Below are 15,093 nucleotides of genomic sequence, written 5' to 3'. Positions count from 1 at the left end.
ATTCCCTACGCCACGTTGCTCCCCATGGATGCTCCAGAAAGGAACATGAAGGCCACGCTGCTGTTACGCAACATGGCTTTCCTAACTCACCCGACACTTGTGTTTTGTTCGCTCTTCTTTCCTCTATGTCCCCTCTGCATGTATCTGTGTCATTTGGCCCATATTGTTACACAGTTACTTGCAGGTTGCTTTGTAATCTGCTTTGATTGGTTCTAGTATTTAAGTTTTCTCTCCCCAACTGAATAGCATGCGAAACAGAGGCAGAGATTCTGTCTCCTTCTTTTATATCTTCCTCAGGGTTTCGTTCATGGCTGTGAATGCGCGGGGCTTTCAGTAAATGCCAGAGAAATGGACAGCTCAGATTCAGCCGTCTTCTTTGCTTGCTTAGAAAAGGCAATTCTGAACTTGATAGTGAATTTCAACAAAGTTGACCGGTAGGGCACAGACAAGTCTCTTCCCTGAAAGCGAGCCATTGCACTAAGCCAAAACAGGGATCCAGTCTTACTTGAGCAGAAAAATCTTACGCTGGTTTTTTTGATCCGGGTAACTCTGCTCTTCCACGTAAGTGATCAACATACTGCTACTGCTGCTTTTACTATTCCACACAAGGACATCCCGTTAGTTTCTTTCTGTATAAAACTTGGTTATTTATGTATTTATTTGTTTGTTTGTTTGTTTATGCCTTTTGCCTCATGCCTGCTAACTAGACTTAAATGCTAAAACCAGAATTTTATCCCTTCATCCCATGTCCTTGTCTTTTTCTTTTGGCTCTAGAATAGTTTTCATGAAATCTGAAAAAATATATTTAGTGATTCCCATATTATTCTCCAATTTATTTCTGATTTCCCAAAGTGGAAGTAAAAAAAGTGGTAAGGATTCTTTCTCCAGTCAAATTCTAGCTAGGGTTTCCTGCAGACAGCGATTTGGGCCCTCTCTAAAAAGCTTGTCTCTAATCTCCCATGAATTCCATTACTTCCTCTGGAATGGAGGCAAGATTCCATGATTTATAACGTAGGAGACCAATCTTTCTCTTTCTACATTCCTGTAAAAGATGGTACAATATTGACCACTTTCCAGGCATGGAGCATGATATTTACATAAAAATGATAAATTATATTATTTTGCTACAGCCTCAGCTATTTCTGCCTTGAACTCCTCTGACAAATGGCCCTCGGTATTGACACCGCCTTGCAGATTAATTTCTCAAGAGACTCGAACATTTTGAGGAGTTCCTATTTATGCAGATTAACACACCCACTGACCAGAGCCTCCCATGTTTTCTTTTTCCCTCTAAAGCTACTTCATATTTCTGGAGGTCTAGACACGTATACCTCAAGGTGGCTATGCCACCTTCATGATGACACACCATGAGGCCGGTTAAGGTTGTCAGTAGAGGACAGGAGTTGTAGACTCTACATGAACCTTAGCATGTTTAGTTAAATCAACTTCAAAATGGCACTACAAAAGTCTTTCTCAACATCTGGTTCCTACAATTTGGTCCATTCCTGAGAAAGTCTTCAGTTAGAACAATGGCAGCCCCTGTGACCACAACACCCCACTTGGGAAAGCCTATTCTTTTCTGCTCCAAATTACCCCTTTCCTCCATCTCCAACAATTGCAGACCAATGTCTTCAATTGAAAAAAAATAACAATTATTAAAAACAAACCACAAGCATTTGAGGGAAATCTAAAGTAGACCCTAAATTTGAATCACATACTTGCTTTTAATAAGAATTCCACTTTCTAAAAAGATCTGGCGTTTACTGGCACACAACGGCAGATTCTCCACTAATACTCCCAAGTCTGTACCCTCTCATAAGCACAATAGCATATTCTGGCTCCCCAAAACACAGGAAAGGGCTCCCTCAGAGAGAGAGCTAGAAAACATTTACTTTTCAGACTGTAAACTCTAACACTATAATCTCCTCTTAACTCGTATGTCACCTTATATCGGTCACTTAATTCCAACTGCTGGAAAAGGAAGTAACCAGGGAGTCGCAGTTGGCAGAGAAACCAAAAATGAACTGTTATTGTGGTTAACTTCAGAGCAGGAATTATTCAGACCACATCTAAAACCCTTCCAATTCATCACCTCGGTCAAATTACTCTATACCCAAAGTTTTATTTAACCACTTCCATCATTTGTTCAAGTCCTTTGTGTGTGTGTGTATGTGTGTGTGTGTGTGTGTGTGTGTACTTAATATGTTATAGTGAATCCTAGCTCTGTTCCTCTCTAGTAGTGTGATCTTGTACAAAATTACTTAACACAGCCTTGGGGTCTTGATCTTTAACACTGTCATGCTATCTATGTCATACAATCATTGCAAAGATTATTATTATATAAAGCATCAAGCACTGGTTAGACACACCCTATCAATCGATAAATGAAAGGGAATATGAAACATAGAGACCACATTGGAAAAAAAAAGATTAATACTTTTAATGGACTAACTATTCAGGAAGAAAGATCGAACAAGGGGACATGACGAAATTCTGTCCATCCCGGGACAAGCATCTGAAATTTGTGGTGGTGAATCAACTGAACATAGCCAGAGTACGTGCCCTCCTGAGAACTCCTAGCTCAATGCTTTAGTCCCGCTCTCCCCACAAGAGAGAAGTCGTTACTGCTACTGTGAGGATGTTAGGAGCTGTCATGTTCCAAAGGCAGTAGATATCAGCCATTTGATAAATTTACTTCCCAGAAGACGGAATCTTTGAGGAACAAGGCTGGTAAGAACATGGGCCGAGAGTCGCCCAGCATACTGCGTCTACAGTCTAGAAAGAAGATTTTGATGCAGTGGAAAAATAAGAGAGGGGAAGAGGTCTTGAAGGCAGCAGACCCAAACCCGTCCTCCGTCATTCCCTCTACATTTCATTTTGTCTTCCTTGATCACAATCTCTATTTTCTTCATCTCTTTGTCTCTTTCTGACATGTCTGAACATAACGTAGAACTGAAAGATGTTTTCTACTACACACTTATGAAAAGCTCATTTTCCCCATTCTTTATTTTTAAGTCTGAAGCAAGTATATTGTATTTATTTTAGGGAAAAAAATAGTTAATGAAGTTATTTCTAAAATACTACTTTTTTAACTCAATTCCTCCTCCTTTAGGTTATAGATTCTCCAGAAAGGTATTAAAAAAGGTTCACACCCCAACATGACCTTTATCAAACTTTTCTTCAATCCTTTCATCCACTCCTTATTAAAAAGCTGCCAATCTTTTATACCTCTTCTAATATCTAATCTCCGAAGGAGTGACCAGGTTTCTCGAATGAACCAATTGTATGGAAGATCCTGGGTTACTTAGGAAATCTAAATGGCTTGTCCAAAGTTAAATGGCAACTATTAAAATGTATGTTCTCTACATGGGCCACTCCTTCAGACACACTGCCTCTTGAGTGGTTATGATGCAACCTTAAAATCATGCAAAGCCAAATGATCTTCCAGTAGATGTTTCTGGGAACTTTACCTTCCCCTAACTTCCCACCATTTACCCATACATTCAGAAGCTTGTTCGCCATTTTAAAAATCCTTTAGCTTTCCTTTCCACCTACGTTGGAAATAATTATTATTATTATGGAAGTCTATACATCAATTGATGCTTTTAAGAACAGCCAACTCTAAATCAAATTTAGTTTGGATTCTTTCCACAAAACAAAGGAAATTCTAATGTTTTACTGATAATCTGGTGGAAGTCCAATAAAATGTTTGTCATATATTTAAGACAATAAATAAATAATAACCTGTTAAGTGTTTGTTACTAAGTACTAACTTTCTGGGTGGGATGAGCTCAATTATCTGATGTGGGTGGATCATCAAAACTGTGAAAGAGTTTTTGAAGGTCTTTAACGTAAGCATCAATTAAACGCAAATCGGTAAGATTTATGGAGCACCTTGCATATTCCAGTTGCTGCTGTTTGGAACATAATAGGTTCTACATCGATGCATATTAAATTCCCATTTAATTTATAATATACCTTTAAAATATTGTTTTAAAAGGAAGAATATAAATTCTATGGCTTCTAGAAGTTCAGAGGCTGCTCAGAGACAGAAATGTACAAATAAAAAAAACACTGTGATAGGTACTATAAATGAGTATACAGCAAGAGCGAACAATTGGTTTTTCGTAGGATGCAGGGACAAGAGCAGGTCATAAAGGACAGCAGAGAGAGGTGACCTTAGGAACAGAGCCTTGAAAAAACCAGATCTCACATCTTTCTAGTACATAACCCCCTGGGCTATTAAGGTAATCATTTTAAAACCCAAAATTCATTAAGCTACTTCCCTGCTAAAACTCATACATGTATTTCAAATATCCACAGACAAAACCTCAAATTTTTCAGTATGCCATTCAAGGCACTTTGATCTGGGGGCTACCAACCCCTGGGTGATACCTTCTTAGCCTTTCCGTTCCCCACTGTCACCTACGTTCCACGTCCTGAGTCTCTGCACATGGTATCCTTCTTTTTTATCACTGAAACCCTCCATGTTGGGGTCATCCCTTTGAGATTCTGGACTACAGGAAGTCAGAGATGCTTCCCTAGTTAGTCCAATAGCCCGCATCTTTGGTATAGTGCCTGGTATATTTGGTTAGGTCAAATGAATAGGAAACAACAGGCCCGTAAACCACAGAAGTGCACAAAAAAGAAAGACTGGGCATGACCCCTCTGTGCAGAAACATGCATGAGAAGTCAAACAGACAAACCTTTGGTGACAAGGAAAAGGGACAATTATCAGGGCTGGGTCTCGTGGCCTCAAGTAAGATTCATTCTCCCCCCTTACTGCCTGAAGGAATATTTGGGAATGGGAGTGGGTAGATAAGAGGAACTATTATGAGTCAGAAATTAGTTTTTGGCTTTCTCCTACAAAGGGAAGAGCTGTTTGGTGGGGATCCAGGAAGCAGGCCCTTAGTGTGCAAGCAGGACAAGAAGCTTTTAATGAACTTTATATATAAGCTGTCATCCTATTCCAAGGTAAAACTTATTCCAGGAATTCATTTTAGTCTCTGACACCATGACTGGAATATCAACAGGAAAACTAAAATTGAGAAGCATGATTTTAATTTATAGTCATTTTGGTACAAAGAAGGGACTGAACAAGCTAACTTGTCAGATCCCTTCTGGCTCTAAAATTCTATGATTCTACAACAATATAGCTTTTATATCGAGGGATATCAAAAGAGTAAATGAAACCCACACTGTAACCTGTTAACCTACAGATAGCCTCTTGCTAGAACTAAAATTAGTCATCATGTGATAAAGGGCCCCTTTGTCATATTCCTTTGCTTTACGCAGGTAAAGAAATAGCCCATTGTCAACTACAGAATATGAGATTTTTTTTTTAAGGCTTAAATTAGTCCTCTTCTTTCTCTACAAAACATTAATTATCAACATACTAATATAGTATATTTTCACAAATTAAATAGATAGCATGCCAGAAAGAATCACTTAAAACAGAGAAAAGTCAAGATGTAAGAAACAAACAAAAACTTGAGGGAAGGAATACAAATACATGTGTTTTATAATAGGGACACAAAAAATTAAGTAACCAGCTTTTTATAGGGGAGGAGTAGAAAACTATTCTCCTCAGGCAAACCTTGCACTCCCTCTTCCACTCCCTCTGTTGTGCCTCACTCTTGGCAGTTTACTTTCTACAATGACTGATTTCCCTGGGATTTATAGTGAGTTAGCTTTATGTAATCACAATTCCGATTACATAATTTGCCATATTTTTCTCCAGTACAGTTAAGACACTATAAAGCTTCAGTTTTAATGGAGGACTGCTTCAACGATTGGGGTGACACAAAACTATAGTTATACGGTATTTTCTTTCTCCTCTATTAAATGAAACCCACACTGTTTAATAGACAAACACAAAGAAAGAACATGGGAAGACTAAGTGCTTTCCTTGTCTCTCATAAGCATGTAAATGTGTAGGAAAATGTTTATTCTCCAGCTGTCTGTCTGTCTCTCTCTCTCTCTCTCTCTCTCTCTCTCTCTCTCTCTCGCTCGCTCTCTCTCTCTCTCTCTCTCTGCTTCTGTCTATTTCTGTCTCTCTGCCTCTTCTCAACAGGACATTATATTATATGGCATCCACTTCATTGTAAAAGTTGATTAACCAGCCATCCATGGGAAGGGTGAACTCTGTCGCTTTGTTAATGGAATCCATGACATATTTCTGCTAAATCTGTACCCCTTTCCCTAAATCCCATTCTGAACAGGAAGAGAAATCAAACCACTCTGAATACTTTTGCCAGAACCACAATAATATTCTAAAGAAGTGGCTTCCTACATATTTTTAATCATGCCTTTCCATCTATATTATTTCTAAGTGGAAGGCCCAGAACTTCAGAGCTCCCTTTCTATTGATTAACATTGATTTTAAAATGTATATATTTGATATAGCCAAACTCATAATTTTAAAGGATATTGCGATGTTGAGGCTCGTTACAGATAACATAATTTAATTAACCAAAGAAAAACATAGAACTAGAGGGTGGATATGTAATATATCCTCTATTTTTAATTTTTATCTTTACACATATAGTGTTTACATGTAGTTCTATTATTAAATTTTCTTTTAAAGAACTACTTTTTTTTTCTTTTTGGCTTCATAGGAGATTAGGTTCAAAGCATCATATCTTAAGGATTAAAATAAGGATTTGTTTGGGATCAAGACCACAATTTGTCCACAAGGACTTAACTGAAAAACATAGGCCTCTAATATTTAAGGAAAAAAAAAATTACAAAGCTATATAAGAGCAAATCAAACCTACCCATGCCAAAGGACTATTGACCAGTGCAGATACAAACACCCCTGCACAAAAAGTGTTAAATCTCCCAATATCTCTGACCAGAGGTTTGCACTGCTTCATTAACTAGCACCAAAACCCCCCAAACGAAAGCAGGGCTAATCGGATCTGACCTTTCCGGCCTAAGATTAAGTTCAACGACTCTCTACTGATCCAGGGATGGAGTGAACCAAAGGTCACGAGCCGGATCATCCACGCTACATGCTTTCGAAGCCTTTAGCCTACAGAATGCAAAGAAGACACTATACTGGTCATTGTCCAGATTGCTAACTTTCTACAGTGTGTTTTCAATTAAGTAAATAAAATGTAGTAATTAAATCAAGATTGCGTAATATGTTTTTGATTTGTAATCTCATTTAAATTAATTAACTGACTCAATCCTTGTTTAGTTTTTAAACTGGCCTAGTTAGGAAAGAGTCCCTGGGAGCAAATCCAGTTTTCTATCTTTAAAAACAAGGCAGAGCAATCTGGCATACTTAAAAAAATTTTTTAAATGCACCAGCAAAATATAAATACAGAGGCAAGGGTGTTAGTGTAGAGGAAGGAGGAGTTTTGTGGCAATGATTTTGACTGAAAAAATAGTTCTTGCACTAGAGAGAAATAAACCAAAATATTATTTATTCAAAACATTTCTTCTCCAATTTTATGAAGATTGCATGTTTGTTGGAAGCAAAACATTTCCAGCTGTATTTTAAGTTTCTGAAGAGAGTTGTAAGATTTATAATCTTTCATAAATGCTGCCCATATCTCATAATATTAGATGAACACGCCACTGCGTACTTTAAGGAACAATTTGCCAATGAGCTTTGCCACATGAAAACAATGAAGTCCTTTCCAAAAGCCAGCCAGATCCAGTAGGAAAAGAAGAGATGAATGTTCTGTCTTTCCCATCTGGGAGACATTGTGGATTTCAGCTATACTATGTAATATAATTTTTTTTCCCTTGGAAACCAAGAAACGTGCATTTTATAGCAAGGTATGTAGTGCAAAGAGAATGCTGGTGAAATATGAATCTGGAAATGAAAACCAGAATGTCATCAGACTAAAGAACATAATTATGGAGGCAAATTGAAAAATCAATGCAAAATTTCAACAAAAACCAAATGCAATGTTTATGGTCCTATTAGTCTTAAATTTTCTCTTAAAAGGAAAACATGGAAAAATAAATGCTCTTTTACCTCCAAAGTCCTGAACAGCACTTGTTATGTCACTGGCACAGTCACTTACTTATCTGCTTTATTTTGTCCTGGGGTCTTCATGCATCGTTCTAAATGCTATACATAGCACATTCCTGTGTACACATGGCCCTTTTGTGCTATGTCGTTTCTTGTATCTCCCCAAAACTTAATATAATGTTGTATAATCTAGATTAAAACCAGACACAAGACTTTCTAATATTTCACTGGCAATCTTTCCTCTCAGGGAACAGAGCATGTTTTCTCAAAGCTGTCTGGAGAGTCAGGACTCCTGGGTTCCATTCAGTAACTGCCAACCACTTGTACTCTGACCCTTAGAAAACCACTTCATGCCTGAAGCAGTTTTCATCTTGCCCAATCACTTAAAACTGGGTAAGAAAAAGTAAGAGTTTTTAAGCCTTACTCATTTGCAACAGGATTAAGAGGGGGGAAAAATAACTTCATACAATGGTGAAAATACGCGCAAGTATTTGTAGGGAAAGGCTAAGATTTTCTTCAAAATATACTTTAAGATTTAATTCTCCCCCACCCCACCCCCAAATCACACACAAAACCCACCTACTTAGTCCTCCGTTTTCACTCTGTACAGTTCTCTTGAAAATACTAACAACATAGGTAATTAAAGGATTGAATTAGTATCCAGCTCTGTTGCTAGATTCTAAGCTTCATGGGGTCGAGATACATGTCAGTCTTACTCAGTATCTAACATAATTCCTAGCACATATGCTCAATCGACATTTGTTAAATAAATGAACACCAGTTTACAGTGAACAAGACCCTGATGGTTGATTATCACCTAAAACATTTCATCTTCCTCAAATTATAAATAAACTGCCTGTAATGCCAACCGTAACTTTTACTTGTTTGGTTGTTAGCTACACGTATACACATTGTGTTTTTCAAGTATCTACAACCTCTCTACAAATATAGATTTAGCAGTTGATTCAGTCAATGACCAAAAAGAGAAATTCTCATTTTTTTTAATTCTCTCTTTATCATATCTTTGTTTCTAAAGAGAAATGTCTTACTTGAATAGATGTCTCCATTATGTTAGATAAAAATACATTTTGCCAAATCATTAAAATGTCTATGTTTAAGTCATTATGAGTTTAGAGAAAAGAAACTGGATGGGTTTTTTTACATACCCTATTAGTTATACATATATAATTAATAACTAGCCTTTGCTTTATTATTAAATCATGGCTCTTAAGTCTATGATGATATATGCATATAAAAACAAATGCATACATTTAATCAAAGCTGCATAATAATTAGCAGAGTAATAGAGTAAGACAAAGATAATATATTTTCTACCAAGGTAAAGTAGATTTGTGTATCAGACATTCATTACTGCTTGTGTTTATAAAATAACTTCATCATATAATATTGGAGGAAAAAAATCAGAGAAGTCACTTGATAAAGCAGGAAGCTTGCTGATGTGGCAGATAATGGCATTAAATGTCCTAACAGTTCCTTGATAAGTGGTTCAAAGAACTTCTGTTCCCATGTTTTCAGGGCAAAAGCTAATTTACCAGGAATAAAAACTACTTGAATAATACATCATGTGAACTAACCTTTTTTTGAAAAGGGATAAAATGAAACAAATGAGGAGATAGCAACTTCCTCCTGCAAATTAAAACTATGCATGAGAGGAAAGTAACTCAATTTTACTGATAAAATAAAAATGAAAAAGTGGCTAACATTTTTTTTCCTTTTTTTTTAAGAGGTCGGGATTATTCCAATAAGTGAAATAATATGTTTGAAAGAACTCTGAAAAGTTTACAACCCAACAGAAATATGATTTGTTATAATTGCATGGGGCAATACTATTCTTTCAAATGGTCATTTTAAGAGGAAAGTTCAAAAGACAGGTAATTTTAACCAAGTATAATAAAGAGCCTATTACAGAAGCCTACCACGGAATCCACTGTTTATTACTAGGGTTATTTGGGAAAAGAGAAAAAAGAAATGACGAGAAGCATGTCAACTTGCTGTATCCCTTTTAAAGGGAATCAGGAGTATAAGGGCACAGAACTATGTACCATGTGCTCAAAATTCCTTCCATTTTGTCATTTTACCCAGTTTATCTTTAATAGAGATTCAAATAGACTCCTTATGATTCAGAAATCGCTAAGCTAAATCAAGAGAGTATGAAAAAGAACAAGTCTCTGCATAATGTCCCATCCATATGTCTTAACCCTTAATGATATCAAACCTATGTAATTTTATACATCAAATGCCTTCCAGATGTGACAAAATTTTAACACAGACCAACTTCAAGGTTTTTACTGCAGACTCATCTCCCATGCTCATAAAGATTTTCACTGCACATAACATTACACATGGCTAATGTCCAATTTTCCAAATTGATTATTATGCTGCCATTTCAAAACTGACATGGCTTTCCAACCAAAAAACAAACTATGCTGCCTTCCAAAATAAAATAAACCTACAAAAATAAAATCATACCAGATACCACATCACTATTTCCAAGTTGTAGGCAGTGCTTGATTACAAGGACAGTTGAACTTTTCCTTGTCCACTCGTGGTACCTCTAAAAGATGGAAAAGGGGAGGGAGAGGTCATCTGTAATTCTTTGTCAGAGCTAATTGCTATCAGAACAATTGAGCCTTTCACCTGTTGTTTTTGGTTTTAAAGATTGGTTCCAGTTAGAGACGATCAAATTCTTCCTGACATTTAAAGTATGTTAAAATTTGAAAATCAACCAAAAAGATCATTCATGGAGAATTTTCAAAAGCATCTAACAATAATGCTAAAATAAAATGAAATAAACTAAATTTTCCGGTAGGATAAAAAAAATTGAGTCACTCGAAGCCAGTAAGAACAACTTGTATGGTAAGGCTTTGGACAGTGTCATGCAAACTTCATCCCTCCCACAAAATTAATGCTTTGAACCTTACCTCAATTCCACCTCCCGACTCCATCTCCCAAATCAGATTTGCCAAGCAGTAGTAATTTGTCCTCAGAGCCATACCTCACTCTGTTTCTGCAAACTGCATTTCCCAGCTCTGTTAACAACTGGCTTCAAGCCAGTCCAACAATGGGAGGCACTGGTGAGAGTTTGAGAATTTGGAGGACAGAAGAAAGGAGAAGGGAGGTGTTTCCGTCTCTCTACTTGGACAGGTGTCTCCAGGCAACAGTTAGGTCTCCTTTGTGGTTCCAGCTTCCGATGGATGGATCCCTCTTTCTCTGCCCATTCCCTTCAAGATAGCTCCAGCTCAAAGACTCTGGTTACACCATGATCTCCCTTTTACCTCTGCAGCCTTAGTTTCTGTAGCGAGTTCCTACTGATGCTAATGTGTGGGTCGCCTCACTTGTGGTTTTTAACCTCTTCTAACACCATCACAATGGGTCCCCACTACAAATTTCTTTCTATTAGACTCTGGTAGGAGCTCTATTTTCCTGGACCCTCACAGATACCATTTCCCCAAAAATAAGACCTAGCCGGACAATCAGCTCTAATGCGTCTTTTGGAACAAAATTTAATATAAGACCCAGTCTTATATTATATTAATTATATTATATTAGACCCAGTTTTATAGTGAAATAAGACCGGGTCTTATATTAATTTTTGCTCCAAAAGATGCATTAGAGCTGACTGACTGGCTAGGTCTTATTTTTGGGGAAACATGGTTGTATGTGCTTTTAGAAGTTTGACATATTCATCACTCTAAAATACATGTCAGGTAGTACAGTTAACAGTATGAGACAGATTATAATACCACTTAGAATATTCATAAATTTCAAGTATATGTTACGACTCTCATTTAAAAAGGTGAGAAAGCTAGGCCACCACTCCGTAGGCAGTATGAAATATTATATCACAGAGTCTTTTGTAATGGGCTATACCGACACTTAACGATAATCAAGGTTTTAAAAAGATTAATTACTTAGATTTTCAATGCCAAGCTCTAAATACATCTTTTCCACGAGATCTGATGATCCCACCCACCCATCCAGCCTTTCTTCCTTCCTACTATTTCTTCCTTTTACCATCTCAGTTAGTCTTTCTAACCAACTTTTAACAAGTTACATAATATGTGGGTTTTTTTCTTGTGTAGGGGTTTTCCTACAAACATGACAGTATACTTCTTGACTGGATCAATTATGAGTCTGATTATTTTTATAGAGCACTATACGCTTATTTATATCTCATGGCACAGATAACTTTGATTTGCTTATTAGTTGTCTGACTAGTTAACAGTATTATGTGGAGATAATCCAAAGGTTGTCTTACATGTACACCAACATACATCAACAAAATAACAATACTTAAACAGAGAAATAATATCAACATTACTCTGTTTTCTCTAGGAAATAGTTCACAAAACCGCATCTGACATCCAGCATTTACACATAGGAAAAGTCATAAAATATGAACAGACAAAACTGTTTTCTTCTATCAGAACTGTATCATCTATGATGCTTTATTACAATGCTCCACAAATAGGAGCTAACAAAAATATGCGTTTGTATGTATACGGAAGTATATGAACTCACAAAACCAAAACTTCATAATCACAAATTCAAACAGTACAGATACACTTGATGTTTTACAGTGTGCAAGATAACATCCCCACTAGAGGGAAGTGACCCCATAGAAAACATATAGCATCGGTTCACGTGTTGCCAACTTTTTCTGCTGAAACTTTAACAGGATGACACCGGTTGTCCTGCCTGGTGGGAGCACCCAGGGGACAGCATTGCCCTGTAATGCCATGTCCATGCTTCCTATCGATCATTTTGAATTCTCCCACCTCCCGGAGTTTTATTTTCATGTTTTTTAAACATCATTGTCCTGGTTTGTGAGAGTTACCAGCAAACATCATATGGAAATTGTATCAACTGAAAAAAAAAATCACTGTTTATTAAATTTTTTCAGGCTGAGCCTGAAATCTATTTTAGTCAATCTATGTCACTTAAGGCAAAATGTATAAATTTAATTCACTGAATCTTTTTTGAAAAAAGAAAATGGGTTACAGTCTAAATAGGCATAAAATGATCATGAAGTAAGTCTAGCCATGATCTCCACTTTTTGCATTGTGCCACCCCTCCCTTTTATTTCCAATGAGAAAATTATAGTGTGGTACATCAGCAAAGAGACAAACTCCACACTAGGACAGTATGTAGACATGTTGTACAAACATTAAAAACCATAGGAATAATGCTGAGACCACAAGACAGAAACAGTCCTCAAGTTTCTCTGGTATTGGGGGTGACAGGCAGAAGCCTAATGCCAGATAGAAAGCAAATCTAAAACTTAACCACGTTTTCTCCTCCACACATATTATTCTAAACTGAAACTTTCACTATAAGTTGCAGCTCAAAACAAGACAATAAGAAATAAGAAATTATCCCGCACTCTTCTAAGACACTCCAATATTCTGTTTTAAGAACCATTGCATAGGGCTATGTAACTGATTTACAGCCAATATAAAACAAATGAAATTGAATTGTTTATATTATACTAAGCAGATAACTGAAATTATGACAGACGTCATTGGCCCAGAAATAGGTTTAAAGAGGCAATCTCAAGAAATGGGCTCCTCAAGGAACAACACGAATCTCCACTTTCAAGTAACGTATTTGAAGTTTTGATTGGAAGTTAATAAACACAAAATCTCCAGCCACTTACAAATGTCACAGCAAATGTAATGGAACAAAGGAACATTAATAGTTTACAAGCAAATTCTTTTTGAATACTGAAGGTGGGCTGTACCATCTCTCTTAGTGTGACATCCCATAGCTTTCTCCACAATGTGCTACATCTGACCTGGAAGCAAATGTGTAAGTCTTGGCATGTTGGCCGAACGTGCCAATGCAGGTACTACAGAGTGCTAACTGTGACGTCTCTCTGCCCAAGCACCGGACTGAAACCATTAAGGTACTTCATAGGACCATTCAACTCCTGGAAGAGGTGAAGAGCGTTTGGTATAACTGACCTAAGCAGAATGGCAACCAGCTAACCAAGACCGCAAGATGGGATGTTACAGCTTCCATCACCAACATGCAAAGCTCTTGTGACCTCCCTGAGGGGAGCGCAGCCCTTATTCCCCTTGTGACACTGTTTAAGAAATGAAATAAAGAGCAACAGCTACTTAAAGGAAAATGATGCTTTTCGTTTTACATTTTGTTGACAAAATCCGAGTTTTCAGCAAACTCTATTATCTCAGGGGTACATTCAAGTTTTTTGCTTGAAATTATAAGCTATAGATGCATCATTCTCACTTATTTAGGTGTGTTTACCCAGCAGCAATATTAGTGACAACAATGAAGGCAGGGCTCCAGGAATACAAAACTTAGGTTTCCCCAATCTGGATCCCAAGGCAAAGCTTCCTGCTCACATTAGACTTCCATTCAAAGTGACCTGTGCCCTTTTAAAGCGACAACATTGCTCGGCTTTCTTTTCACTGAGCAGGAATCTTTTCTGGTATTATGAATGTGTATGTCACCCATGAAAACCAAAATACAATAAACAACACAAAAGGGGAAAAAAGAGCCCAGGAATCCAATGAGGACATTTGAAAGAAAAGGCGTGGGGGGGGGGGGAGGGGGTAGGTTGTTTAAGAAAATGGTTTTTCAACTTTCCTTTGAAAAAATAAACTAACAATGATAAAAATAATAGCTGAACTTTCTCTATTAATATCATCCAGCAATTAATTACTGAAATTGAAATAAATTAGCTGGTATAACCTAATAACTGGGAAAGAATACCAGTTATGTCCTTAGTCCATTCGCCCCGCTAGAAGTCCTCCCAAAAGATGGATGCTTTCTTTCTATGTTATGTTACAAACAGGCTCACATTGGCTGGACTTTATTCTCTGTTCACCTGGATTCGTCTTCAGCTTAATATGCATTAAGCATTAAGACGCAACAAGAGGTGCAGTGATGGTGAGATAAAGTCTCAAGGCCATTACTCTTCCCATGAGACTGACAGGAAGGATCTATGATAAGTGGAGATAGTGTCATTTACTTGGGTTAAAGGGAAGAAGTATGACCTTGGAAATCAAAGAGAGACCCTTAATTCCATATATTTATATTTTGTTTAACTTCTCATTTTTTTC

The 15,093-nt window shown here is 37.1% G+C and overlaps 1 protein-coding gene across 6 annotated transcripts in view; it reads right to left on the bottom strand.

Annotated features, from left to right (window-relative positions):
• Nucleotides 1–15,093, bottom strand: part of NFIB (nuclear factor I B) — a 217,765-nt gene that overhangs the window by 91,373 nt on the left and 111,299 nt on the right. The gene's annotated exons all lie outside the window — the stretch shown is intronic.

This window comes from Rhinolophus ferrumequinum, chromosome 12 (assembly GCF_004115265.2).
Source record: "Rhinolophus ferrumequinum isolate MPI-CBG mRhiFer1 chromosome 12, mRhiFer1_v1.p, whole genome shotgun sequence".
Taxonomy (NCBI): domain Eukaryota; kingdom Metazoa; phylum Chordata; class Mammalia; order Chiroptera; family Rhinolophidae; genus Rhinolophus; species Rhinolophus ferrumequinum.
Note: the sequence above shows the minus strand (reverse complement) of the source record. Positions and strands in the feature narration are given on the sequence as shown.